This window comes from Felis catus, chromosome B2 (assembly GCF_018350175.1).
Source record: "Felis catus isolate Fca126 chromosome B2, F.catus_Fca126_mat1.0, whole genome shotgun sequence".
Taxonomy (NCBI): Eukaryota; Metazoa; Chordata; class Mammalia; order Carnivora; family Felidae; genus Felis; species Felis catus.
In genome coordinates this window covers 96,721,172-96,736,112 of record NC_058372.1, presented here as the reverse complement: position 1 = coordinate 96,736,112, position 14,941 = coordinate 96,721,172, and the positions used below count along the sequence as shown (strand labels likewise).

General features: G+C 46.0%; 1 protein-coding gene across 1 annotated transcript in view; it reads left to right on the top strand.

The window, feature by feature from the left end:
• The window catches only part of SCML4 (Scm polycomb group protein like 4), a 124,817-nt gene extending 120,204 nt beyond the window's left edge, over positions 1–4,613 (top strand). The window contains exon 9 of the mRNA XM_045057899.1: positions 3,116–4,613. The gene's annotated coding sequence lies outside the window, so the exon portion shown is untranslated. The remainder of the gene's footprint in view (positions 1–3,115) is intronic.
• Positions 4,614–14,941: the final 10,328 nt, after the last annotated feature.

The window sequence follows — 14,941 nt, the reverse complement described above, 5'->3', positions numbered from 1 at the left end:
GTGCAGGGAGGTAGGCATCTCTCGGGGAGGGCCACAGAGCTCTTTCCATGACCCCCACACTCCCTGTACCTTGCTCCCCTCAGAGTGGGCAGGTAGCTGAACTGGGCCTCCTGCATGAGGCACTCTGTCACAGGTATGGATGGTAGTAAGCCTCTTTGAGAAGACACAGCCTGCAGGACACGGATAGAAGAGAACCTTCCTTGTCCTCTTTCATTCTTTACCATCTCTGTCCTTGAGAACAGACTCAGAAATATCTGGGGCTTCTCTTTCTTCCCAAATGGTTCCATAGGAGCACTGAGAATAGAATCATGAGACCGATTTTTTTTTTCATAAGCACCTCAAAATTTAGTTTCACCTTCAAAGAAATCACCTTTAAGAGCCTGGGCACGTGTTCCTAGAATGTTGTCATTACTCAGGGTATTTTTAGTACATCTCTTCTGGAGTCATGTTTAGAAGCTAGAACACATTCTTTCAAAGTGTGGTTGGAAGTGCACTATCCTCCCTTGGTGGGGGTGGATGTTTTTTTCTTTTTGGAGCAAGTCAAAGCCACTGGGATGTTGCCTGGTGAATGACACAGGTAATCCATTTGAAATTTAAAACGGTGTGTCTCCGTACTCATTAGTTTGTCTTTTCCTTGTATGTTTCCTTAGTTGGTCCAAAAGCTTAGAGCAATAAGAGCCACAATTCATTTCCTAACTATATCAGGCAGGTGTTGGTGTAAGGAGTTGCAACGCGTAAACCGCTTTGAAGGGCGACATTGCCTGATGTGTAACACCCACCGCGTTCATTTTAAAGTAATCTTATCGCTGTATCTTTAGGCATGGTGAGCTGATGCTGTGAGTGCACGCAAATGTGCAGACACTGCTCTTGTCTCTAGAGCCCCAATCCCAGAGGAATTGGGAGGAAGAAGCATGAGGGACACCTGAACAGCTCACCTCCAGTGTAGAACCTTCTCCACATCATCTCCCATGGGCCCCACAGCACTTTGTGGGGGCAGATCAAGGGGCAGTGCAAAAGAAACAAGCTCTCTGAGTTATCAACCCCATACCCCCACCTCCTCCGCCGGGAGAGGAGGGGGCATCCAGGTGAGCTTTGCAGGTGCTGACGGTCGTTACTCTCAGCGAAGCCCAGTGGGGCTGTAGGCTCCTCACTCTTGTATTTTATGACTTGTAGCTTCTGCTTCTCCCCCTGTCTGACTTCATCCAGATATTTTCTTATCCTCTTCTCTCACAGGCATGTAACTCTTCTTCGAAGCCACATAAACATCATTTTCTCATTAGTTTCTACCTTTTTTTCTTCCTGTCTCTTTTTCTTTCTTTCTTTCTTTCTTTCTTTCTTTCTTTCTTTCTTTCTTTCTTTTTTTCTTTCTTTCCTTTCTTTCTTTCTCTTTTCTCTTTCCCTCCTTCCTTCCCTCCCTTCCTCCCTCCCTTCCTTCCTTCCTTCCTTCCTTCCATCTCTGTGTTTCTTCATTTCCCCCTTTCTATATTTCTCCATTCCACTACATCAAATGTTTTTTGGGCAGGAGAGGTGGGTGGAGAGAGAAATAAAGAATTAACAGGTGGCCTCCTCACTTGCTGGCCCAGTAGTCCTGACCCTTGCCTGCCTTCCACTATCCCCTCACCACCTGCCTACAGCATTCTTTGGGTCTATCCTGCTTCCAGCCTGATCTCCACTTGCTCTTTCCATTACTCAAGGTCTAGCCCTCTCAGTCTGTCCTTGAGTTTGGGAATAAGAATTCTGTCCCTTTTATTTTTAGTCCTATCCATTTTAAATGCTTCATTCTGTGACTCACCCTGACATCTCACTGATACAACTCATCAACCTTCCTCAAGCACAGGCCCAAATGCTCATCCCCGTAGGGATTTCTCTTCATTCAGTCCTGAAGGTCAAGAGCCCAGGTGACCTGGAGACAATCTGACATACCTCTTGAGAAGCATGAGTTGTTTCTCCCAGCCACGCTGCCTCCTGCAATCTGCCTCGGGTCACTCCGACATCCAGTAGCAATTCTGATCATTCCATAGCTCTTTATAGAACATGTAGCTTTGTCCAGACCCACTTAACCCTGACTGCACCCCCTGTGACCAAAGCCAGGCCAGTGTCTCAGTTTAAATGAGGAGGGCCAGCCCGGATCAAAGATGAGGCATGATGAGCTATGTCAGAAGCACTTCTGGGGTGAAGTTTTGTTTTTAGACATTTACAAGTGTGATGAGAAGGTGTGCAGTATGAAGTCTGGGAAGGGAAAGATGATGATATGTTTCTCAAAGGAAAATGTAGTTTAGAGGAGAGAGAGAGGCAGCAAAATTCTGGAAAGGAGATGTTCTATGCCTGGCCTTTGTCCAGCATGGTCACATACCCTTCTTACTAGAAGTCAAACTTGTTTCCACTACAGGATCTGAAAATGTTGCTAAGTGTGAGAATTTGGAGAACTTTAATTTCTGTTATTCAAAACCATTATATTCAAAACCACAATATTGAATTTGTTGTCATCTTCTAACTATATCTTTGATCACTTGATATAGTCAAAGAACATGAGCTCCTCTCCTCTCATCCTCCAGAAATGTTGAAAGATCAGTTGCTTTATACAGCAAATATTTCCATTTTATAGACATCGGTTGATTATTTTCTCTCCTGTATATACCTAGAAATAATTTTATTAGTATAAAGACTTTTTCCTTTAAGTACATTTGCAGATAAATTTACTTTTGATTCTATACGCACGCAATAAAATGCAATAAAAATGGACGAAGCAACATCATTTCATTATAATTACCTTCTGTTGCCATTTTTTCCTCTACACTAACAGTGAAAACTTTTTGTTAATTAAGTGCCGTTGTAATATCACAAAGCATCACTGGGCCAGAAGCTTTGTGTTTTACTAGCCAGGCTAGGCTGTAACTATCTGACAAGGCTCTTGCTAAAATACCGAGGGCACCTGAGCAAGTGGAAATCCATGTTCTCTAAGCTTGCAAGATTGAATGATGATGATTGAAATGTTATGCCTTTTGTTTTGTAAGTTGAGGAGTTCATTGCCAGATTCTCTCTTTCAACCCAGCCTCAGTTAATCTCATGTTTCCACCTCTTTATTCTGCTTCTCTACTCCAATATGCCCACGCAGGAGGCGTTCTGATCTCTCTCTGTCTGGGAAGGTGACAGCCGAATCCTCTCCCTGGTAAAGTTCCTGTCCTTAACCGTGCCCTGCATGAAAAAGCCAGAAACCAAAGGCACAAATAGGTCATCTCCCTGTCTCGGTAAGAGAAAAATAGGGCTGACCGCATTGCCTTTTCCCTAACTGGATGGTCTTCCTCCCTCCTAAAGATTGAAAAGGGTGTGTGTATGCACATTCATGCGTGTATTTATGATTGGGTTTGGGAATTTGAGATAAAGGTCATCCAGTGAAAGTTTATGCATCAACTGCTTGTGCCAAGGCCGGTGTGCAAGGAAGATCTGGTACATGTATTGCAGACACTCCAACTACTCGAAAATTCATTGTGCTTTCACTTTTTGTGGACATAATGGAATTCTGGAACATTACTTCAATTCCAGGCTTTATTTAGAAGTGCTTGGAGAGTGTGGAGCTTTGAGCCTAGGAAATGGTGTCATTTTAGGGGCTAGCTTTTTTTTTATTATTATTATTCCAATGGATCTAATTTTGCAGACCAGAAATCAATGAATAAAACCTGTTGTAATGGGGAACAGCATTTCCATTGGAGAGGAAGAGCAGTAAACTCTGTCACCTGGGGAAAGAGCCTCTCCTTAATTTTTGTTCTTTGTAAGCATGATGCAATCAGTGTTTCCTAATATCGGGACAATCCTCTCGCTTCGAAGTGTTTCTATGTAATTGTGTCACATAATGATAAATTGTAATAGGCAATTTGGTTCTGTAATTCAGTTTGCCAAGCATGCAAACATACGATAACTAGGTTAAATGCAAATAAGCATTACACTAAGGTACAAAAAACAGGGGAGAAAAAAGATGCTGTGTCCGTAACTTAGGAAGAACATGAATTTTATTCCTCGTGTGCCTCAAAATGTAGTTTGTTAAAGTTATTTATCCTCTCATTTAATTTCATCACATACTGTTTATACTATAATTATCTGTGTATGAACATACATGTATTCCTACTGCATACATTGACAGATCTCTCATGTGCAATAAGTAGGCTCCAAACAAGCATGTTGTCGGAGTGAGTTGATGTGCTCATTTTTTACGGTAATAGACGATTATATATAAGACACCATATCAAAATGTGCTTTTAATTTTTCAAAGCCTTTTTGTTATTGTACATAAGCTTTTTTCCTTTGGGCCAATGTTTTCATTATTTAGAGATCTATTTTTAATATATTCCTTTGAATAGTGACTGGTAGGTACACTAGAGTCAGATATGTAGTTTCATTAAATAAACACTACTGGCCTTAATGATTTTAATATTTTGGGGTGCTTTTTTCATTTTTGATGCAGTATTCTTTTTTTCTAGTACAGTGTATTGTGGGCCTGGGAGTGATTCAATGAAATTTCTAAATCTTAAGATTCCAAGACAATGCAGTATTTTCTGTTCATGCTGTAAAAAGTATTTCTGTATTTTAATAAAGAATGGAATTTATGTGAGACCGTATATATTTTCTCTGAGCAACTTCTTTATGTTCATTATTATTTCATTAGCCCTAATTCCCATAGGTGGATAGCAAGGAAAAGCCTTTCAAGAAGGGGCTCTTTTGGCAGCCAAGGCCCAAAAGTCCGGATTCGCGGCTGCCTGTAGTGCCTCCTTCGGCGGCACCATCCTGGCTGGGAGTGACTTGTTACAGGAGCCCGGGGTTCTCTACTGACGATACTTCCTGTCTCCCTGACCTTCCTGTTCTGGGGGGGTGAGTACAAGGGGGCAGCCAAGGTGGGGAAGGAACGCGAGATCTGACCAGAGCCCCAGGTGCCAGGTGTCTGCCCAGGGTCATCTTGGACCAGTGTCTCCTCTAGGATTTCCTTCCTGGTCAGTTGTCAGGGACACATGGAGGGCTGCCTCCGATGATGCTCAGGGGAATTGAAATAAATTACAGTGCTTGTAAAAGCCTCTCACTGTCAGTCGAGTCTCAAAGCCTATCCCAGCTGTTTTACTCCAGTGGGTTGGTTGTGACTCTGGCTGTTTGGGGGTCACGACTGCCCCTGGATTTTGATCCCTTCCTTACCCTGACCTGCCAATTCCCTCTCAAAGGGTGCCACCCTGTCCCGGATGGTTTGCAAGGATCCTTCACAAAGGCAGCATGGTTCTCAACAAAACGTTTCAGGGGCAGGGAGGGGTCTTCCCATGCCAGTGCTCTTTGTGGCTGTGTAAGGCCAGAGGAAGGACTAGGGATAGCTCTTGGGGGGAGTTGGGGGTACAGACCACCAAAGCCTTCTCTATTCATCATTGTTTTACTTAAAACTTAATAGATTCTGGGATGCCTGGAATGCTGGATGCTCAGTTGGTTAAGCATCTGACTTCAACTCAGGTCATGATCTCATGGTTGGTGAGTTCGAGCCCTGCATCAGGCTCACTGCTGTCCATGCAGAGCCCACTTTGGATCTTCTGTGTCCCTCTCTCTCTCTCTGCTCCTCCCCTGCTCACACCTTCTCTCTCTCTCTCTCTCTCTCTTTCTCTCAAAAATACATAAAAACAGGGGCGCCTGGGTGGCTCAGTCGGGTAAGCATCCGACTTCAGTTTGGGTCATGACCTTGCAGTTCATGAGCTCGAGTTCCATGTCAGGCTCTGTGCTGACAGCTCAGCGCCTGGAGCCTGCTTCAGATTCTGTGTCTCCTTCTCTCTCTGTTCCTCCCCCACTTGCACTCTGTCTCTCTCTCTCTCTCAAAAATAAAGATTAAATAACAAATAAATACACACATACATTTAAAAAAACTTAATAGATTCTGAGAATATTAACCTTGCTACTTGCCCTGCCTCAAGCAAAACCATTCCCAAGTTCATCTCTCTCCTCTCTCCTCCAGCACAGATCCAAACTAGGTAGCCTTTCTTGTATGTCTGTAAAGTCCCGGAGCCACCCCAGAAAACCCTCCCACAAGTGCACTCACACACTCTGGTCCTAAAGATCCCTTCTCTGGCTTGCTCTCCTCTAATAGTTGGACACAAGCTCTGAAAACGCAGCTTCCATTACTAATTTTTTCTCCTTGTTGTTGTACCAACCGTAGTATCCTAATTATAAAAAGTGCAATGGGGGGGGGGATGGAGGGAAGGGAGGAAATCCCCAAGGGAATACGGTATGTTTTTCTGTCAAATCTGAACCTAGATTTGGCCATCTGAACACTTACAGAACTAGAAAGAAAGGAGGGAACACCGTGATGAGCAGAGGCACCTCGCCCTGGATTAGAGCAGACATCACTGTCTGGTGGGAAATAGACATCACTGGAGGGCAGGAACAGTGCAGCTAGTGAGCATGGTCAGGTTTGAAGCTGATGAACGGGCGTGTGCACAACTGAACATGTGCATGTACATGCACTGGCCCTGCCTTATTGCCTGCTTCTGAAGAGGCAGAGATAGAGTGGACCAGAAGCCACAAACCTGGTGTTTAGCCCTGGCTTTCCCACTCGCCACCTGAGGCCATTAGGCAAGTTGCTTCTCCTTTCGAGACACCAGGGAGTTGGACTAGCTGAGGTCCATGTTCCCCCACCCCTACTCTGGCCCTCTCCAGAGCCTGTGGGTCTGTGCCTTAGCAGTAGAATAAGGCATTTTTTTTTAAATTTTTTTTTAATGTTTATTTTTGAGACAGAGACAGAGCACGAACAGGGGAGGGTCAGAAAGAGGGAGACACAGAATCTGAAACAGGCTCCAGGCTCTGAGCTGTCAGCACAAAGCTCGACGCGTGGCTCGAACTCACGGACCGCGAGATCGTGACCTGAGCCGAAGTCGGCCGCTCAACTGACTGAGCCACCCAGGCGCCCCAGAATAAGGCATTTTTAATGAGAGTCTCTTTTTCATGGTCTTGAGAGTCCCGAGGTGGTAGGACCTACCGGGGTCCTGCAGAGAAGAGGGAGCTTATATGATGGAGGTTGAGATGACCACTTACCTCACAGGTCTCTCTCCTAAGAATCCATGAGGGACAGTACTTTTTAAGATCAAAATGGAGTTGATTTTATCAGGCAAGTTACCAGAAAAGCGATTTTCCATTGTAGGAATTTAGAGCACCATCGCACACACTGAGCACAGAAAGCTCTTGCCTTCTGATCTCTGACTAAGAACTTCCATTCATTTTAGTGCTCAATGAACGTGCACGTTTTCCCATTACCCCTTTCATAAAAAAAAATCATTTTTAAAGCAGAATTGCTTTTCTCCTTGAACTCTTCACCAAGGTTGCTTCGATACCCATCTAGGAGTGGCTCCTAACTTATTGTTAACCTGTTAATGGGAGCGATAAAAAATATAGAAAGGCAAAGGCTATTTGAATGAGAAATATTTCTGTAAATCCCCTGGGATTGGGAGGTGGAGCAGTGGCTCTAACAGTAGCTCCGTTGCCAGTTTCAGACTAACAGGTTTGGCAATGATGTTTTGTTAGCAGCAGTTAATCAGCGAATCCCATTACTTAATAAGGTTATCACTCTTAGCAAGAGCTGCAAATTAGTTTCTTTTTCTTCAGGCTGAAGATAACATCCTTAAAATTTTGCATCTACAAGTAGTGTCTTGTTAGCAGAAACCAGGTAAACAGAAGCTCACGGAAAATGCCATTTGTGTGCAATTCCGGCTAATGTTTTTATCCAAATACTTCAGTCATGTTAGCCTGCAGCCTCCCTTCTCCCTCATCATTCAGTGCCTGTGCGGACTGTGAATCAGAGATGGGTAGGAAGCTGCTTCTTTGTTCATCGCCAGCTGCGGGAAACACTGTCGTGTCCACTGAGAATAAATTCATGGGCTTGGAAAGCTTGGCTAAGTCACCACCAACCCCGGGTCTGTCTGCCCCTCAGCCTTGAAGGAGGTTTTCCAGTGATTTAGTGACCCAGGAGCTGCTTTCTCTCAACAAAACCACTTCCATCAACCCCCACGACTCTCACTTCCTATCTGGGCACAGGGCACTCAGGGTGGCCCATGAACTGTGCCTCCCCGCCCTCTGGGGTCTCCCCACTGCACCCCTTAGCTCCTGCCGAGTGTAAATCCCCCATAGCCTTATCGGCCAAACCTCCCCGGTGCAAGCTCACACGTATTCACCCATCCCTTTTCCCGTGGGGCCTGGGAACCTCGAAGGAGGACCGAGTGATGCTAAACACGTTGGCATCAGCCTTGACCTCCTACCAGGATGGCGTCGCGTCCCAGTGGCAGGGGAGGCGGTGTGATGGGGAGTTATGTCCTGCAGCTGACGGCAAGTGCTGCGGCGGCCCCTTGGGAAGGGGGGCAAGGGAAGCTCTTCCCTGCATGCACAATTCAGGATGAGAGGTGCGGGGGGGGGGGGGGGGAAGCGTCTAAGGGCCAGGAGACCGTGCGGCGGACACCGTAGGTCAGGGCGGCGGGGCTGCGTCTGAGCGCCACGCCTACACTCACAGGGGTACACCCAGCAGACCTGCTCTTCCAGCTCCACAGCGCTCCACTCCACAGTCCAGCTGCCCTGTTTTGTTTGCTTGTTTTTTCCTTCTGGCTCAAAAAGCCCAGGGGGGATGGATAGGAAGGCCTTCCTGGGATGCGTGTGTTGCGCACATGCGCGGAGTCTCTACCTCATTCCAGTGGTCGATGCCATTTTCCCTCCCGCCCGTTTTCTCCCCGCCCTGCCCCTCTTGCCCACTGGCTCCCACACCTCCTCTAGCTCCTAGCATTTCTTAGAGCTGCATATAATTTCCCCTAGGAGGGACTTTGTGTTTTCTGGCTGAAGGATTCTTTACACATTTCCAGTCACTTTCCCCTTTGTGTCGCACCTCAGCATCCTCCCCACACTTGGCTGTTGGAGCATTTTTCTTTTTCCCGGTGTTTTATTTCCTCCTCTTGTCTCCTCCACCCCCCACTGCGGTGAGAACATCTCTGTGTGTGTCTCTCAGCTTTACATTTTCCACCAGCAAACACACTTCCAAGGGCCTTAGTGACTTGTGAACATTCCTTCCAAACTAGTCTCCTGGAAACAGGATGGCAGATGAAAGATTTCTTCATTAAAATTAGACACTTTAAGAGGCATTCGGTAAAAGCTCCAAGAATCCCCAATGGGCCTCTGTCTAGTGAGGGGGCCAGAAGGAGGCCTGGGTTTTGGGAAAGGCCAACGCCAAGCACACAAGCACACTGGGATTCTGTCCCCCTCTTTCTGACACAGAATTCCTTCCCCCGGAGCAGGGAGGTTTTGAACCTCGTGGGTTGTTGCTTCCTACTCATTGTTCACACTGACTCCTTCTTGAAACAGCTAGTCTGGGGGCGGGGACTGGAGGTCCTCATGACCCACTGTTCTTGGAGAACAGAATATGATTTATGGCTTGCAGAGCGGGTCGAGGTTTGGGATGTAATTCCAACCAGAGATTTCCCATTTGGACTCCTAATGTTTGATTATGCAGCTGGGCGGCGCCCCTCTAAAAGGCAGCTTTCTCGACATGAGCCAGTTCCCAGCTGGGGGTTTTCACTGGACCAGCAGCATGCAGTGGGAGCTTGGAGGAAACTCCTGGGCAGGGCCTTAGGAAACTCGGGGCCTGGGAAAGTGGTTTCTGACTCTGACTGAAAGCAAGCAAGCAAGCAAGAGGCACCAAACTGACTTCTTCTGAGCCAGGCTCGGTACTGGGTGCTGCACGCATGACAAACATCTCGCTGATTCCTCAAACGCCCCTGCTTTGAGGGCATGTGGCAAACAGGCTCAGGGCACATTCCTGGGGCAAACCAGACCGCCTGCTGGGCTGGCAGGAACCCCTGTCTTCCTGTAAAATCTTTGGTGCTTCCATGAGGACCCAAGGCTGGGTGGTCCGGTCTTGTGGTTGGGCCTCGGTCCTAGGCCTCAGACCAGGTGGACCCTTTTTACTTCTTTCAGGGACTTAGGATATAAGTCTCTAAAAAGCCGCTGAGGTGCCAAGCACAAAAATGGACAAAGATTCTATTTTTTGCCACCTGGCCCACCTGAAGGAGGCCAAAGATAAAACGCTTTCTCAGCAGGTGCGCACACACACTCAGCACAGCAGCAGATTTGTCCCATGCTTTACTGTAGACCATTGTTGTATTCAACGTTCAAGCAAACTATTAGGATGGACATCCATGCCGGAATACTGAATCCTGAGACACAGATGCATGGAAACCAAGTCTTTCTTATGCAGCCTACAGTCCCTCCTCCTCAGTCCAGTCTCTCAAGAGCCACCTCACATGAGCACGCGTTGTTTCTGCCAGCAGACGGGAGCCAGGTCCTACAACCTTTGGCGTGTAAGGCACTCTCCTCCCAAAGCATGGACTGTGTTTCCTCATTTTATGCTGAGATCTGACTCTGGCTATTGACCTGGAAACAACAGGGGTTGGGGTGGAGGTCAGGAGGGAGATCTTGAAAAGTACATGCAGCGTCTTGCAAGGCTTCGGAGGATGTCTTTACATTGGCTCCAGGCAAAGGGAAGCTGTTTTTCTTTTTAAATATTTATTTATTTATTTATTTATTTATTTATTTATTTATTGGTGGATGTAGAGAGTCCATGCAAGCACAAGCAGGGGAGGGGCAGAGAGAGAGAGAGTGGGAGAGAGGGAGAGAGAATCCCAAGCAGGTTCCAAATTCTATGCAGAGCCTGACGCAGGGTTCGATCTCACAACTGTGAGATCAGGACTTGAGCTGAAATCCAGAGTCAGATGCTTAACCCACTGAGCCACCCAGGCACCCCAGGAAGCCATTTTTCTATATCACATAAGAGAGGCCTGCTTGTGCTGGTCTGGAGAATTAAGGAGAATTAGTAATGAAGATTCTTAGACGCTTCCAATCAGTGTCCGGATCCCAGATCTCAGGGTCCCACTCTTTATCACTTTTAGGGCAGTGAAATTGACGTGGGAGACCTAAGGCTTCACATTCAGTATACTTTGCAGCTTTGCTACTCTTGCTATCAGACCTTGGGGCTGATTTTCAGCAGTTTGTCCCGTAGATATAGGACATAAAAATAAAGGACTGCCATAGAGGTGCTCTGGCTTTCCCAGCATGCTGTATGTTGGCAGTAAGCTGTCCTGAATGCTTTTTTATCAAGTGTTGCAATACCATCAATGGCAGCCAGCACCTACCACAATCCTTATAATTGCCCCATTCTACCGATCAGAAGCCATGGCAAATGCATATGCCAGTGGTTCTCAAATTTGGCTGCATATAAGAATCACCTGGTGAGGGAAATACAAATCAAAGCCACAATGAGATACCACCTCATACCGGTCAGAATGGCTAAAATTAATGACTCAGGAAACAACAGATGTTGGCAAGGATGTGGAGAAAGGGGTACCCTTTTGCATTATTGGTGGGAATGCAAACTGGTGCAGCCACTCTGGAAAACAGTATGGAGGTTCCTCAAAAAATTAAAAAAAAAAACAAACTACCCTATGACCCAGCAATTGCACAACTAGGTATTTATTGAAAGGATACAAAAATGCTGCTTTGAAGGGGTACATGCACCCCAATGTTTATAGCAGCGCTATCAACAACAGCCAATTTATTTGGAGTCCAAATGTCCATCAACTGATGAATGGATCCAGAAGATGTGGTACACACACACACACACACACACACACACAAAATGGAATATTACTCAGCGATCAAAAGGAATGAAGTCTTGCCATTTGCAGCAACGTGGATGGAACTAGAGCGTATTATGCTAAGCAAAATAAGTCATGCAGAGAAAGACAAATACCATATGACTTCACACATATGTGGAATTTAAGAAACAAAACAGATGAACGTAGGGAAGGGAAGGAAAAGTCAGAGAAAAACAGAGAAGGAGGCAAACCCTAAGAGTCTCTTGAATACGGAGAACAGACTGAGGGTTCCTGGAGAGGAGGTGGGTGGGGGCATGGGCATTAAGGAGGGCACTTGTTGGGATGAGCACTGGGTGTTATATGTGAGTGATGAATCACTAAATTCTACTCCTAAAACTATTATTACACTATATGTTAACTACTTGAATTTAAATAAGGTAATAAAAAATAATAAATAAATTTGAGAAAGAATCACCTGGGGCACCTGGGTGGCTCAGTCGGTTAAGCGTCTGACTTTGGGTCAGGTCATGATCTCACAGTTTGTGAGTTCGAGCTCTACGTTGACAGCTCAGAGCCTGGATCCTGTTTCGGATTCCGTGTCTCCCTCTCTCTCTGCCCCTCCCCCGCTTGTGGTCTGTCTCTCTCTGTCTCTCAAAAATAAATACATGTAAAAAAGTGTGAAAAAAAAAAGAATCAGCTGGTGATCTTCAAAAAATATTAACACCTGGTTTCCACCTATAGAGAGCTTCCTTTCACCGGTATGAGGTGGGCTTATTTTAAAGCTTCCCCACATAAGTTTAATGTGGCGCAATTTGGAAACCACTGGCGTATCCCTCATCCTGGCATACTGCCTCATCACTGCCTCATCTTCCACTTCTACTGCATTGCTGTGAACACAGGTGAGAGCTTTGGTGACATCACTGCACACCAGGTGTTTTTACCAGTCCACTTACCATCAGCGGTGGAGCCCTTTGCCGTCAGACAAGTGGGCAGGCAGTTCAACTCCAAACTCCCACCCTGAGGGTCTGCTTCGTAGGGCCACTCTTGGAACTGTCTCTGCCCACATCCCCTAGACAACAGAGGCCAAGCAAAAGCTTATACGCTAAGACCTTATTGCAGAACAGAATTCCAGGGAAGCAGAAGTGAAGATACGAGCGAGTTGGGGAAAGAGAGAGAGCAAATATAAGGAGGTGCATTACCAAGCTGGCCGCAGCTCCATGTGAAACTGCTCAGTCCTGCAGGATGTCTCAGAGAGACCCTATGACACTACCCATCCTCTTTCCCGGGGGAATAAGGGAGGAGGAGTTGGTGTCTGACTCTCATCTTCCATTGGCCCCTGTTTGCCAGTGGCCATTTCTGGATTGTGTCTGTTTGGGTATCATGTGGGTCCTAGTATCTTGTGTCTCCGTGGTGAAAAGAAAGTCCCGCAGCAGAGGCTGAGCGGCCGGAAATACGCAGCATGGCACGTGAGAGGCACTTCATCAGCTGCCTATTGCTGGGGAACCAACCCCCCTAGCACCTGATGACTTAAAACAACAACTATTTCACTTGTTCACAAGCAGTTTGGGCTGGTTCTGTGGAGCCTGTTGGCCTTGCCAGGGCTGATCCACATGGCTGCGGTCATCCAATGGCTTACCTGGGGCTCACCTGGGCCTGGATGGTCCAAGATGGATACACTCACATGCCGGGTGGATGCTGCCTACCGATGGCAGGACCTCTCTCTTCACACGATTCTTCACCCTCGAGGGGGCCCGCCGGGGCTTCCCGACATGGCAGCATCATGTTCCAGTAAGGGCGGGGGACAAAAGGCTGAGGCTCGGAAGTCACATAGGGTCATTCCTACACATTCTGTTGATCAAAGATGTCACAAGGTGGGCCCAGATTCAAGGAAGGGGAAACAGGCCTCTTGATGGGAGGAGGAGGACAGACACCTCGCAACGGGCACACAGGCAGCAACGTGAGGGACCACTGCCGCTGCCTTTACAAACCCTATAAAGCGAGCATTGTCACTTTACGCCTGCAAGCAGTCCTCGGATCCATGGCCACGGTGGAGGCAGCATCAGCCTCCAGGCTCCAAGACAGACAGAACAGCATGAGTTCTAGTTACAGTCACGCTGACCCGACTCCAAGCAGAACGTGTGGACCTGGGTGGCTCGTACCTACGTCCAGGTCAGAATGTACACTATTTTAGAGGCCGATAGGGTAATATCTAATCAAGTTGAGGGCATGCCTATACTGCAACATCAAAACTCCACTTCTACAAATTCTCACAGATGTTCACAAGGTGAGAACAAATGTATTCATGGTAACATTGAAATTGCAAAACACTGGAACAGTCTCCAAGTCTATCAACAAGGGAATGGATAAATGAACTCTGATATATTCATTTAATGGACTATGATACAGTAACTACAATGATATAGATGTATCAGTGTGAATACATACCAGAAATTTAATGACAAGTGCAATAAAGAAAGTTGAAGGAGATACACATGTTGATATATTTTGCATTTCTTTTTGGGTTTTTTTGTTGTTATTCTTTTTTAACTTTATTCATTTTGACAGAGAGAGAGAGAGAGAGAGAAAGAACAGGGGAGGGGCAGAGAGAGAAAGGGACAGAGAGAATCCCAAGCAGGCCCCATGCTCAGTGTGGAGCCTGACATGGGGCTTGAACCCATGAAACATGAGATCCTGACCCGAGCTGAAATCAAGAGTCAGACAACCAACTGAGTCATCAGGGCACTCCATAATTTGTATAAGTCTTTTAAAAAACCCACAAAATGATATCTTATTATAATTTAAGTATGCAAACATACATTACAACAGTATAAAACATAGGGAAAAGAAACTCTCAACTTCAGGAAATTGGTATCTCTAGGGGAGAGGAAAAGGATTAGGGGAGGGTTGTCAAAATTTTACAACATTGTATTTATTAAAACAAAAGTATCTGAAGTAAATAGAAAATGCTAACTTTTGTTATATGTGGGCCTTAGGTTCATGGATTTTTGTACTATCATTTTCTAATGTGTCATGAAAAATAAAAACAAGTATTCCTACGAGGCACTAAGAGACCTCAATTCTGATCTGGATTCAGCTTCTAAGCTTGCTCTTGGGTAGAAGAAACAAGTCTGGGAGAGAAACACCCCAAAATGCACATGGTGCCGACCTGTGGGTGATGAGATTTTAAATTATCTTTATTTGCTTGATTTTTATTGCAGTTTTTAGTGCTGCTTCTATGTTTGGTTATCAGGAAAAAAATAAGATATTTTCAAGAAACCTTGTTCTTTGGAACTTTAAAA